Raw genomic sequence first — 13,906 nt, 5'->3', positions numbered from 1 at the left:
TTTCATACTAAGCAATTAAAAAACCTTTGAGGTTGTATCCTGAGACTTGAACCCCTCCATTCTTCTGCACATGGTAGACTTTATAGTACTGTTGAGTGTTTTTATAACCTTTCCTGCCAGGTTTGATATGGGTTTCATCCCACTCTGTAGCCAATAATTTTCAACATTCTTTGCAAGTCTATGCAAGATGAACATTGCACCAATTTATCAAGCAAAAGTTAAAACAAGAAAAAGATTATTCCGATGTCTATGCATTGAGGTTGTGGGTTTGTATACATCAGTGTCAATCAACGGGTTTGAACACATCAAATGTCATCTCAGACCAGTTTGGAGCCTCGAAAAGCATTACCACCAAGTAGAAATATGAAGACCACAGCTCTCAGGATGCCAGGACACATGGGCACATCAACTGACTTCTCCCACAACAAGAAAACCTCTGAAAGCCTGTGGCTCCTCCATCCTTTGTAAGAAATGTTCATTAATGCTCCTGGACTTGGCTGCCCTGCTGCTGCAGGAGACAGCTAGAGCTGCCCATTTCCGTCAGGAACTTTTTTTAAGTTTTGAAATGCATCCCCAATTTGAGGGTTACCAATAAGTCTTTCTCACCAGGGAGTTTAGGAGTCTGTACATGTTTACATTTTTCTAGCATTTTGAAACATGAAGAGTGGGATTACAGCCCCCCACCTTCTCATGCCTTGCACTAAGCAATGCTCAATAAACACTGGAGGTATCTAATGAATGAATCTCTTCTCGAGTCTGCCACATTTCTCCTACTTATCCTTCCTTCTCAGTTTTAAAACACTAAGACAAATTTTGATGGGAATTATGTATTATGAAAGAGATCCTGGAGGCAAACTGATTGTTGTTTTTAACCTTTACATCTATGTAAGTTACCATCATCATCATCATCGATTCTGGGCTGAAGTTTCACAGCATAACTCTGCATAAGAGTTTATCTGCATAAGGACTTAAATATCTGGGTTTTCAAATTTTGGTTTGATTTGCTTTTTAAGACAGGCTGCCATGCAGCATAAGCTAGCCCAGAATTCCCCCAGAATAGCTGAGGTCACCTTAAACTCATCTTTCTGCCTAAACCAACCGATCACTGGGATTATAAGCACACAACCTCACACACGGCCTTGTTTTTATCATGATAATAAATAACTAGAGGGCAGAACAAGCAGCTGTTACATGTCTCCTGCCTGACGCTCTTCTGTCTCCTGCCTCCACCTCCCTACTCCTATGTTCTTAAATCTTTGCATTCTTGGAGATTACAGGTTTCTAAAAGTTTGAAATGGACATTATATGGTTCTCTGGACATTATTGCTTTCTGTCTCTTTTAAAAATAGCATTATAGATGGGCAGTGATGGCACAGCATTTAATCCCAGCACTCAGGAGGCAGAGGCTAATGGATCTCTGAGTTTGAAACCAGCCTGGTCTACAGAGTGCGTTCCAGGACAGTCAGGGCTACACAGAGAAACTTGCCTCAAAACAAAACAAAACAAAACAAAACAAACAAACAAACAAAAACAAAACAAAAAACAAAAAAATAAAAAAACCCAAAAACCAAAAATCAAAAAAAAAAAAATTTAAAAATAATAAAAACTTCTCGCTGTGAAAGCTGCAGTGTGTCACAGAACGTTGTATAGTATGCCTTTTGTCCAAATAGCTTTCCTTGCAAATATTCATTGCAAGTTCAAGGTGCAAGGCCTCTGGCTTACAAAAGACTCCTCTCAGATAGCCTGCTGTTGCCCTGCATCCTGGACATCCTGCAGCTTTGGCTCTGAAAGGCTAGCCCTTCACATGCTCCAGCAGCTTATAGGCAGGATCGATGCTGGAGTGGGCCAGCTCTCCCAGGTGGACCCTGATCTGGACCTGGGTGGTAGCTGAGATGGTCATCCCTCCAGTTCTCCCTCACCCAAGGCCCCTGCTTCGCCCAGGTGAGGCACAAGGAGGACTCTTCCTGGTGCCACAGCCACGGGAGAGACAGCTGAGTGGTAATATGTTCTCATAAGGCTGTTGTTAATCATAATTTTAGTCACTTGTAAAGTTCTTATTGAATTTTTCTCATTTTTAAATTTTATTTTTAGTGTGTGGGTGTTTTGCATGTGAACCATGTACATGCTTGGTGCCCGAGGAAGCCAGGAGTTAAATCTCCTGGAACTGGAGTTACAGGTTATGAGCCACCACATGGGTGCTAGGACCAAACCTTTGGAAGAGCAGTCAGTGCTCTTAGCTACTGAGCCATCTCTAGACGCGTCTTGTCTGATTTTCCATTACAATAGTTTGCATTTGTTGAATGGCTTTTAGTAAGTGCCAGATATTAAGCAGGTTGGGTTTCAGACCCTGGATAAGCAGTTGAGGTTCCTATTGAACATATCAAAGTAAACCTAGACTTTAAGTTCTCCAGGCTTCCCTAAATCCTGACCTATTCTAAGGTGTGGCTACCACACCCCACCCTCTACCCAGAACTTACCTGCCCAGGGGTTGTTCCCTGGGGCTCTTACCTACTACCACAGAATTCTCCTCTAACAAAACAAAACTCTAATCAGCTGACTGCCATGCATTTCTGAAAAGGAAGGTAAAATTAGAGAGCCCTGTGGCTCACGGGTGCCATTCCACGCACATCCCCTCCCCCGCCCCAGGCCACCCTGTGACACCTTCTCCTAAGTCTTCTTGTATTCTCTCTTTTCTGTTAGTCTACACCATAATAACCAGAGTTTTAATCAGGGCCATTTTGTTTTGTTTTGGATAAACTCTCTGCCCTAAAATCTAATTCTATTCTTACTTCTAATTTCTTCCACTTACACACCTCCCGCTCCCAACATTCCTTTTCTCTCCACCCATTCCATTAAGAAGCTAGCTAAGTCCAAAGCTGGGCATGGTGGTGCATGCCTTTAATTCCAGTACTTGGAAGCCAGAAGCAGGTGGATCTGAGTTCAAGGCTACCCTGGTTACGGAGTGGATTCCAGGACTGCCAGAGCTACAGAGACCCTGTAAACAAACAAGCTTAAAAAAGCCCTGTCCTCATCTGCCCATCAGTGAGCCATTTTCACTCCTGGGGTAGCTACCTACTGGCTATAGGCTATTTTTACTATGTTCAGTTTTAAAGTTACAAAATAGGTTTTAAGTGTCCAAAGTATATTTTGCCACACAACTCATTACATGCTTTTGGTGAGAGGAGAGGGACCAAGAATTCAGAGTTATCCACAGCTACATAGTAAATTTTAAGCCAACCTGGAATATATAATATCTTGTCTCAAAACCTGTATTTTATCTAACAAACCATAGTCCTGTTGGTAAGAACAAAATTCAAAAAAAATGTTTCACCAAATCTTTTCTTATATTTCCTTATATATTCATGTTTATAATGTGTATATGTAATATACATGTACACATTGGTACAAATATATTCATATACATGTGATGCACATGATTTATACTAAAATAATTGTTAGTCAAATGTTCCTTTTGCCCAAGATAGCTCCGTCCTTTGAGACTGGGTTCCTCTGTGTAGTCTGTCCTGGAACTAGATCTGTAGATAAGGCTGACCTTGAACTATCTCCGCCTCCAAAATGCATGCCGGCTACCTCCACCACAGAGCAGTCAATCTCTTCTACACTTTGTTATTTTGTTTCTTTGAGACCTGGTTGAGACCTGGTTTCAAGGCACAGGGTGGCCTTGAACTTACGACCTTCTTTTCCTTTACCTCCCAAATACTGAGTGTATAGGCTTGCCCACCATTCCTGGTCCTGAGTCTCTTGATTCTGAAGCCTGGCATAAATTTAGAATCTCTGAGTTTGAGGCCAGCTGGGTCTAGAGAGTGATCCTTCAAGGACAGCCATAGCTACACAGAGAAACTATATCCTGCGGGGAGGGGGAGGGCTGAATCCTTCGCTTGAGTAAATCCAAATTTAACTTGTTGAAAGCTTCCCTCTCAACAATTTGTATTAGACATTATAAAATGTCCTTCATAAGAATAAAGAAAGCTACCAGAGGCTTGATATTTCAGCAAATTAATCAAATGTATAAGACCTTGCAAATAAGATCGTAGGCTGGCCTCAGTCGTTCTTTGGTGCAGGTTGACCTTGAACTAACTGTGGTGTAGTTGAGGGCGTCCTTGAGCTTCTGACCCCTCGTCTCTCCCTCCCAAGGGCTTGCTTATGTGGTTCTGGGAAAGGAGCCCAGGGCTTTGTGGATGCAGGTTACAGTCACTACCAACTGAACTGTATCCCAGCACATTAGAAGATTTTAACCTTAGCTGTAACGAACATCACTAGATATTCTTGATGCAGTTCGACATAAGATAATAAAAATGAGGGAAATTTGTTGAAATATGAGAAAGATAACTTCCCTAAAGCATAAATTGCCTTCAATCTCACATTTTAAACTGACAACGTGCATCATTCAGGTTTCCCTAGAACAGCAATTCCCACCCCTTTGGGAGTCACTCATTGGATATTTACATTATGATTCATAACAGCTAAAAAGCAGCAGCAAGAATAATTTTATAGTGGTGAGTCACTACAACATAAGGAACTGTTAAGGTCACAGCATTAGGAAGGTCGAGAACCACTGCTCTAGAGTAACAGAACGTTTAGGAAGAATCTATATTAAAAGGAGATTTATAGAATGACTTACAGGCTGCAGTCCAGATAATACAGCGAAGGCCGGCTGTGATTGGAAAGTCCAAAAATCCAGGAGTTGCTTATCCACGAGGCTGAATGTCTGGATAAAAGGTGTGCCTTCCTGCCTCAAGATATGGATTAAAAATAGACCTTCCTACTTCAAATTAAGCAAAAATTCCTCACAGATGTGCCCTCCATTTCCAGATGTAGTCAAGCTGATAACCAAGAATACACACCATTCAAAATTTCCTAGTGGTAAGAAAAATTATGAAAACCAAGTGTCTGTCCTCCTGGCTCAAGGGAGGCAGAGCAGAGGCACAGGAAGAGGCGGAGATAAACGCAAGGCAGGAAGAGCATTACAAGTTCAAGGTCAGCCCAGACTACAGGAAGACTTTCAGGCCAGGCAACTTCATGGCCAGCTATATAGCTAAACTTTTTCAAACAGACTGCCAGGCTAACAGAAAAAGACTTTGAAAATCAAAGCTCTTAGGTGTGAAATGAATTACTTGAGTAAAATAAGTGCAAGAAGATAGTCACTGATTTATAATTGTCCAACTTACAAGTTTTTTAAAAAAAACAATTCAGTGGTTTTGTTTACATATTACTTGTTTTGTTACATTTGTTTGTGTGTGTGTGTGCATGTAACAGTGTGAGAATGGAACTCTAAGGACAACTTGAGGAACTCAATTTTCTCTTCCACGATCTGGGTCTTGGGGCTGGGACTCAGGTTGGTGGCAGGCACCCTTTACCCACTGAGTCACCTATTAGCATAGGTCACGATTGGAATATTTTGACACAATTGTGATAGATTGATATGCCTTCCATAGAAATTACATTTTATGAAAACTGTAATGTTTTCCTAGCCAGTGATGGACAGATACATTGTTCCTCATGATAGTCTACTATAGGCTAACATAAATGTTCTGAATACTGGTAGAGCAGGTAAACCAACTTAGAACGTATGCAGTAGGCTGTGTGTGCTAACTTATAACGTATGCAGTAGGCTGTGTGTGCTAAATGCTTCCTGACAGTCTGCTTCGATTTGCTGTGTGTTTATTGGGATGGCCCTTTGTTGTAAGAAGAAAAGTGCCTGCACTATATAAAAACATTTTTAGTGAATTTTGGGAACTAGAAAAAAAACAGCTGTTGTAGAGTACTGTTAGTTCATTCCCCAGTCAAAGAGCAGAAATAACAAGTAAGTTTAAAGAGAGGAAAGAAAGAAGAAGGTAAATGTATGAGCCCCACAAAGACCTTGCTCCACTGTAAAGCCACAGAAGGCTAAACCATTAATTTACTCAATCTGGGGGACAGTGAGGCCTCCTCCGTGACCAGCTAAATTGGTTCTGTAGTCACCCATGCATTTGGCAATGGGGTAGCCATAAGGCTGGGATTTGACGGACTTTAAGGCCAAACAACTCAAATGCTACATGAGCTTGACTCTCAACACTCCAGTAGAGGCATCTGAAAGTCCATTCACTGTACCCTGGAATGGGTCACCCATCTTCAGACTAGAAATGCTCATGCCGAAACAGAGCAAAGTATTTTCCTGCATCCCAAATCCTGGCTTTAGAATCCCACTCATTTGGTTTGGTTTGGTTTTCCCAGGTTTTTTTGACACAGGGTCTCACCCAGCACAGGCCCACTGTATAGGTTAAAATGTCTCTGAACTCCAATTGTGCTGCCTTTACCTTCATAATGCTAGGAAAACATGTACTTACCACCACATCTACCATAGAATCCAACACTCTAAGGATTCTAAGAATGTAAGAAAAATGTGTTCCTGTCTTTCTGGTTGTTGTGACCAAGAGTCCACGGAAGAATATGGGGTGGCCCATGCAAAGAATAATGTGGAAGAGGCTGTCTCAGCCCAAAGAACAACCTACAATCTGAGTTTACAACCTTACCTTGTCAATCACTTGTTTAACAGTTTAAAGATTAAAAGCTAAAACAAAAAATAAAGTGAGCTATTTTATCTAAATGAACAGGCAACACCTAGTGTTATCTCCAGCTGCAGGACTTTGGGTCCAGAGCACATGCATGTGTTCCAGTGTGCCTGTATGTGTCTCCAGGAAGCTTGCCAATCTTGTGTATAGGGCCCTAGATAATAAAGTTTAATAAATGATGAGGCTTTAAATTTCAGGGGGGAAAAAACAACCCACTAATGGTCCAGTAAGGCACAAAATAGTGAAAGTAGCCATAAAGCAAAACCTGGGATTCTTTTCCTCACAGCAAATGTAAATGTGTGAATTGTTCTATAAAAGCAGAATTCTTCCTCCAAAAACACACACTGCCCACTAAGAACATGTTACACCATGTTTTGTTGCATCATCTCCTTGAATGCACGTATCGTTCAGTCTATTATTACAGCTCCATTCTTGCTGGTGGAAGAAATGAAATCACCCAGAGGATAGATTGTGGCAGGAAGCCACTGAGGCAGAAGTCCGGATTCCATGGCAGTGTCAGGAGGTCTTATTCTCAAGTTCACCACAAGAACCAAAGCAGGCAATGCAGAACTCAGTTTGGCTGCTTCCTGCTATTCTCGGCATGGCCCACTGAAAGAGACACGCTTCAGGAAAAGGAGAATGCCTGTGGCTAGCAGTTTCCAACACTAGCACAGTGCTATCTGAACATACTAACTCATGCCTGTAATGCCAGTACTTGGAAAACTGAGGCTGGAGATTGCCATGCCTTTGGGTCAGTTTGAGACCTTGGATTACAGAAAGACCTTGTCTTAAACACACACACACACACACACACACACACGTACACGCATGCACTCACACACACAAAGATGGAAGTGATGGGTGTCCATTTTGTAACATTTGAGTCATAGAAATAGATGGTATAGGAGGCAACATATGAGTAGTGGAACACACCTTCATAAAATCTTCAAAATGAAACACACTCCTCCACTTTAAGTTTTGGTGAGAGCTAATCAAATTCATTTGTCCAACACATGTTTAATTGTGCCTGTGCCATATGCAAAGGACTTTTAGGAACTGGACGCCCTGGGAATTATTTTAAGGGGAAGTGGTAGATAGCTAAGAACTTGGTGACTCTAACTTAAGACGTCCATCTTTCCTCCCCTCTCTTTTCATGATGACGCTTTGTTGTACTTGGCAAAGGGAAAACTGAGTTTGCAAGGAGCCTTTCATTTGTCAGCACTAAAAAAACTTCTCCAAGTGACTCATTAAGTTAATCAATCAAGACTATCAGCGGCTATTGTCATATTGAGGTCATCTTGTCAAATTACAACTTCTACAAAGCAAAGTAGTCTGAATCAGAGCTGATAAAAGAACTGATTACATGGCTGAGCTGCTCTGCCTCCTGTGATGGGGTGTTGACAGGTCCCATTGTGCAGGGCTCATACAGGAAACCCACCTGCGGTGAGCTCCCGAGTGTCACAACTAGAGCATGCTGGGAGCTGCTGGTCTACACTGCAGCACACCCCACACTTCTCTCTAGATTTTCCACTCTTTCCACCCCATCTTCCACGATGTTCCCTGCACTGTGAAGGGTGTGTTAGTGATATCCCATTTACAGCTGGGCATTCAATAGTGTACTTTGACCAGTCACCGCTGATCACTGCAGAATGGAGCCTCTCTGACCAAAGCCAATAGCAGTAGCACTCTGTGGCCACAAACGCAGTTATAGAGAAAGCAATTTGTTGAGCCCATCATGTTCACTTAGGAACTATAGAAACTTCCTCACTAGGCCAAATGACCTCACAAGCCACAGGCTTTCCACTAGGTTTACAATACCAGAAGTCAATTTCTTCTTATGGACCCAGGACCAAATTTAATCAGAGAGCGGTTGGTTACCCCCATAGCAAACTTGACATATTGTACAGTAGGCTCGCTCACCTTGAACAAGGGTCTACAGCTGAGTAAGACTTAATGAGAATTCTCCCCCCACAGCCTGTATAGCACCTTCTGGGATTCTGAGGGCTGGCCAGCAAGGAGGAAAGTTCCAGTCCAGTTCCAGCTTGAATTTTCTCTGTCCTGTGACCAAGGCATGTGGTGCTTCCATCAATGGGGTATTTCTGTCTAGGTCTGGTCAGCAAATAGCAGCTTGGACAGTTGCCTGTGTTACTTTGGGCTCTGCAAGGTCCTCCCAAGCTAACAATCATAGAAAGGCAGCCCACATCTGGCACTGAGATTTCCATTTAATAATACGTGACTTTTTAATCCATCTATTCAAAGTAACTCCATTCACTCTTTTTGAGGAACTTCATTATTTGATTCAATTACCAAGTGTATTTTTTCTGGTTTTTCTCACACATCACTACTATGGATTACATCTTTCCTCTGCATCCCTCTCCCATCACCCTGGCTCCCCTTCCCTCCCAGGGGGACTCCCTCTTCTACTTTCATGTCACATTTATTCTATAACAAACATACGCCAACCCAGACACATGCACATACACACCATCACACATATAAACACACACATAACCACACACAGACACACAAACGCAGAAACACACACAAACCACATACATACAATTCTGAAACATGATAGAGCATTAACTTGTCTTCTCAGGAAAAACATACCCTCAGTTTTGTCTATGGCTCTAAATTCTCCCTTCAATGTAATCTAGCTGTGCACAGAAGTTGATGTCTATAATCCCAGAGATTGGGAAACCAAGGTAGGAGAATTTCTGGGAGTTTGGACCTAGCCTGGGTAACACAGCAATTCTCTGTCTCAAATGGCAAACAAATGTGGAGATTCTGACAAATGTAAGGGTTAAGGTAACTTGTGATAGGCAGACTTGAAGAAATGCATGAAGAGTTTCAGGGAGCCATTCTCTTACCTGGCCATTCTATGCCTGGATAAAAGAATGGTTCTCAAGGTGGGTCTACGGTTTGATCTTTGGCTTATCATCATCACCTGGCTTCTCAGCCAGAGAACGCTATCAGCGTTGTCAATAATAGCGCTGGGGAAAACACATTGTGAACTTGGAAGGAGACCCATTCTGTGTTGAAATCCTAATTTATAGTATATTCCAGTCCACCACAGGTCCAGCAACATAAAACAAATGTGTACAAAAAGGCAAACAGTGGGCACGAGTTTCAGTCTTCCATGACAACAGAAAGGAGTTTGAACTTGTGTGGCCTATTTGCTCTTGTCTGAGTGAATGCTGGGAAGGCGTGAGGGACTCCAGCCCCAGAGAAGAGGTTGGACTTGAAAGCGGGCTGATTTGATTCTTCATTTTTACTCCTCTCTCTCCTTCCCTCTCCCTCTCTCCCCTTCTATCTTCCTCCCTCCCTTCCTTCTTATTTCCTGAGATGATTTGGTTTTACCATGAGGTCAGGCCGTCCTTAGTGGCCAGGCAGTGGTGGTGCACACAGAGACAGGCATCTCTTGAATTGGCAGCAACCATTCTACACAGCAAGTTCCAGAACAGCCAGGACTACACAGAGAAACCCTGTTTGGATAACTAAAACAAAAAACAAAAAACAAAAAAACAAAAAAAAAACCCCAAAAGACGATGTAGTCTATTTAGGTTTATTGTATTTGTGATGGCTATTCTTGGTTGTCAACTTGACTACATCTGGAATGAACTGCAATCCAGAAATGAAGGGTACACCAGTGAAATATTTTTGCTTGGTTTGAATTGGTTGGACCCACTTCTTGTAAAGATATCTGAGGTAGGAAGACACATGACTTACTTTCTTTCTTCCCCCCCCACCCCTGCCCCCCAGTCAGGGTTTCTCTGTGTAGCCCTGGCTGTCCTGGAACTCACTCTGTAGACCAGGCTGACCTCAAGCTCAGAAATCTGCCTGCCTCCGCCTACCAAAGTGCTGGGATTAAAGGCGTGCACCACCACCACCTGGCACACGTGACTTTCATTCAGATATTATTTGTTTTGTTTTGAGAATTTCCTTTTTATTTATTTTTATTAGATATTTTATTTATTTACATTTCAAATGTTATCTCCTTTCCCGGTTTCCCCTCCAGGAAAAAAAAAAAAGACCTGTCCCCTACCCCCTCCCTCTCCCACCCTTTCCTGCTTCCTGGCCCTGGCATTCCCCTATACTGGGACATAGAATCTTCACAGGACCAAGGGCCTCTCCTCCCATTGATGACCAACTAGGCCATCCTCTGCTACACATGCAGCTGGAGCCATGAGTCCCACCATGTATACTCTTTGGTTGGTGGTTTAGACCCTAGGAGCTTAAGATTGTTACTCTTTGCCTGTTTGCTCTTGTCTTTCAGCAGGTCCATTCCTTCACTGGCATTAGAGCCTACCTCTTTGGGATTCTAGTGCCTACTGAAGACCAGCTGAGACATCCAGCCTCATGGCTGAAGCAACTTCTGGATTCTTGGCCTTCCCATTCATTGATTCTGCTTCTGTAGAGAACCCTGACTAATACAACACTCAAATTGGAAAAAAATATAAAAATTAAAAGTAAGTAGGTGAAAAATAAATGAATCTCACTAGGGATGTGGCTCTGTGTAAGAACACTTGATTAGCATGCACAAGGCCCTAAATTCAGACACACACACACACACACACACACACACACACACACACGAGAGAGAGAGAGAGAGAGAGAGAGAGAGAGAGAGAGAGAGAGAGAGAGAGAGGGAAGTTGAACTTCTAATCAGAAAGAGTACAGTGCAGAAGACACAGCCTCCCATCTCTAAACTAATGAAAGAAAGATTCCAAATACCCAGACAGATGTCTACAGGAATACCTTTCAGGAACAAAATGATTCAGGTGTGGTAGACAATGTCTGCAGTCCCAGACCTTGGGAGGGGGAAGCTGGAAGGTCACTCATGAGCTTATGGCCATTCCGATTTTCATATGAGTTCAAAGCTACGTAGTGAGATCCTATCCTAGACACACACACACACCAGAGGTAAAGAAAAAGAAAGAGGCAAGCACGGTGTCTCATATCCTGGAAGTCATGGCAGGAAGACTTCGACCAGCTAGAGACTGGACTCTATCGGGAGTTCAAGGCTAGCCCGGGCTACAGGATAACTTTTTCATTTTCTTTCTTTCCCTCAAAATAAATAAACAAACAAATAGTAAATTAAAAAATAAATGAATAAATCACAATAGAAAGATATGTACCTAACAACGAAACTTTAAAATATATGTGGTGATCTCCAGGACTTGTATAGAAGCCAAATGCAGTAGTGATGAACTTTCATTCCTACTGATAGGGAGTCAGAGACAGTGGATGGATCCCTAGGGTTTGCTGGTTTCTCAGCCTCGGCTCCTTAATAAATTCTAGGTCACACAGAGACCTTGTCTCAAGAAAAAGTTAGATGTTATCTGAGGAATGACACACAATTTGTCCTCTGACTTCTGAAAGTACTCAAATACAATAATACAATATATTCTCTCTCATTCTCTCTCTCTCTCTGTCTCTCTCCCTCTCTCTCTTTCTCCCCCCCCTCTCTCACATACACACACACATATACACACACACAGAGTTTGTGTGACAAAAACTGACTAAATTAAACATCCATAGGACAATTCCACTACCATCCACGAAGATTTTTATGCTTTTGCCTCAGTAACTGCATGAATGACTGTGACAGGGAGGAGGATGTGCTACAAGAGAGACCATGTTAGAGCCCTCAAATCACACAGAAAATTTCAAAGTGGGCAGACACAACAGACTTCTATTTTTCTCTCTTAATGTTTCATTTTTGAGACAAAGATTTACCCTGTAGCCCCCAGGCTGGCCTCCAACTCACAATCCTCCTGTCTCAGACATGGTCTTCATCCCCAGGCTGGCCTCCAACTCACGATCCTCCTGTCTCAGACATAGTCTGCATTCAGGGTTCTCCCATCATAATTCCTCTGCCATCTACAAGCACCCAAGGTCTCTGTGCCTGTCCCAGATGAGGCCCCCTCTCCTTGCATTCTCTTCACACCACATCAAGAATCATTCACCCTAAGGCTGCCTTCTGCTTTGCTTCTTCATCATACATGGTGTGGATCTTAGCAGTCTTAGGCAGCAGACAGCTTGTTTATTGTGGTGTTGCTTTTGCTAATGGACTAAAGGTCAACACAGACAGGCCAGGCACTGTCATGTTCTCTCATCATCCTTCAGAAGACACACATAATACAAAACAGAAGAAAAAGGATGATAGATAAAATGATAGATAAACTTAGTCTTTCAAAGAAAATAGAGTGTTTTACACATACACACACACACACACACACACACACACACACACACACACACACACACACTCCCCCAGTCCCTGGCTTCTTTGGTAATATATTCTTTGACTCTGTTTTTTTTTTCAGTTTTATTTAATTTAATTTTTTACTTATTCACTTTACAGCCTGCTCACTGCTCCCCTCCTGGTCACTCCCCCCCATTCCCTAACCCCTTCTCTGCACGTGGGTATCCCCACACACAAGCACTTCAAGTCTCTGTGAAGCTAGGCACACCTCTCCCACTGAGGCCAGACAAGGCAGCCCAGCTAGAAGAACACATCCCATGTACAAGCAACAGCTTTTGGGGTGTCCCCAATCCTTTTATGAAGAAAAGATTAAAGCCCACCATTAGCCCCCACTGATCCTCATGGGAGAGCTGTCTCACCCCAGGTAGTGGGTGGAGTATGGCTGCTGGCCCTGGGCTCTTCCCTGCCCCCAGCCTTTGGCTGTTCTGGCCTTGGGCTTTGGATGGTATCAGATGTTCTAGCCTGTCCACTCCCTTTTAGTCTCCTTGGGTTGGGCGGCCCCTCCTATTTCACAGGCCTGTTGCATACACTGAATTAAATTTTGTGAACACACTTCATAAATGTGTGAGGCATAACATAAATATTAAGGCTCAGCACCGCTTTCCTGTTTCATTAGACCCTACTTAATTAGAGAAAGTGAAAGCCATTCTCACTCTCTTAGCATTTGCCTCCTTTCTGCTTCAGCCCAGCTTCTCTTCAATTCTAGTGTCTACTTAGTGCTATTTGGCATTACGGCCTATAGAAAAAAGTCTTCTTGCTTCTAGAACACACTTTGCCCTCTGTCCAATTGTTTTTCATCCTACACCTTGAACCTAGGCCTGATACAAGCGAGTTAAGCCCCTCTACCACAGAACTTGAATCCCAGCCCAAATCCAAGGACTCTTTTGTTTTCCTTAGTTTTTATTTTATTTGTGCTGCTGGGGATCAAACCCAGAACATTGTACATGTTAGGTAAGTGTTCTGTCCCCTGTTAGTCTTGTATAAGTTGAAGCATAGTATCTCATCTCACAGAGCAGTGCTCCTCTCATCTCACAGAGCAGTGCTCCTCTCATCTCACAGAGCAGTG

General features: G+C 42.8%; 1 protein-coding gene across 3 annotated transcripts in view; it reads right to left on the bottom strand.

Moving 5' to 3' along the window:
* Positions 1 to 13,906, bottom strand: part of Sgk1 (serum/glucocorticoid regulated kinase 1) — a 124,314-nt gene that overhangs the window by 15,043 nt on the left and 95,365 nt on the right. Inside the window, exon 1 of one of the 3 annotated variants that reach the window (XM_031380575.1) lies at positions 4,643 to 4,932. The exons of the other annotated variants lie outside the window; for them this stretch is intronic. The gene's annotated coding sequence lies outside the window, so the exon portion shown is untranslated. Of the gene's footprint in view, positions 1 to 4,642; positions 4,933 to 13,906 lie in introns of those variants that run through there. 3 annotated transcript variants of the gene reach the window in all.

Source organism: Mastomys coucha, unplaced genomic scaffold, assembly GCF_008632895.1.
Source record: "Mastomys coucha isolate ucsf_1 unplaced genomic scaffold, UCSF_Mcou_1 pScaffold2, whole genome shotgun sequence".
Classification (NCBI taxonomy): domain Eukaryota; kingdom Metazoa; phylum Chordata; class Mammalia; order Rodentia; family Muridae; genus Mastomys; species Mastomys coucha.
The sequence above is the reverse complement of the archived record's forward strand: the minus strand, read 5'-3'. Positions and strand labels throughout refer to the sequence as shown.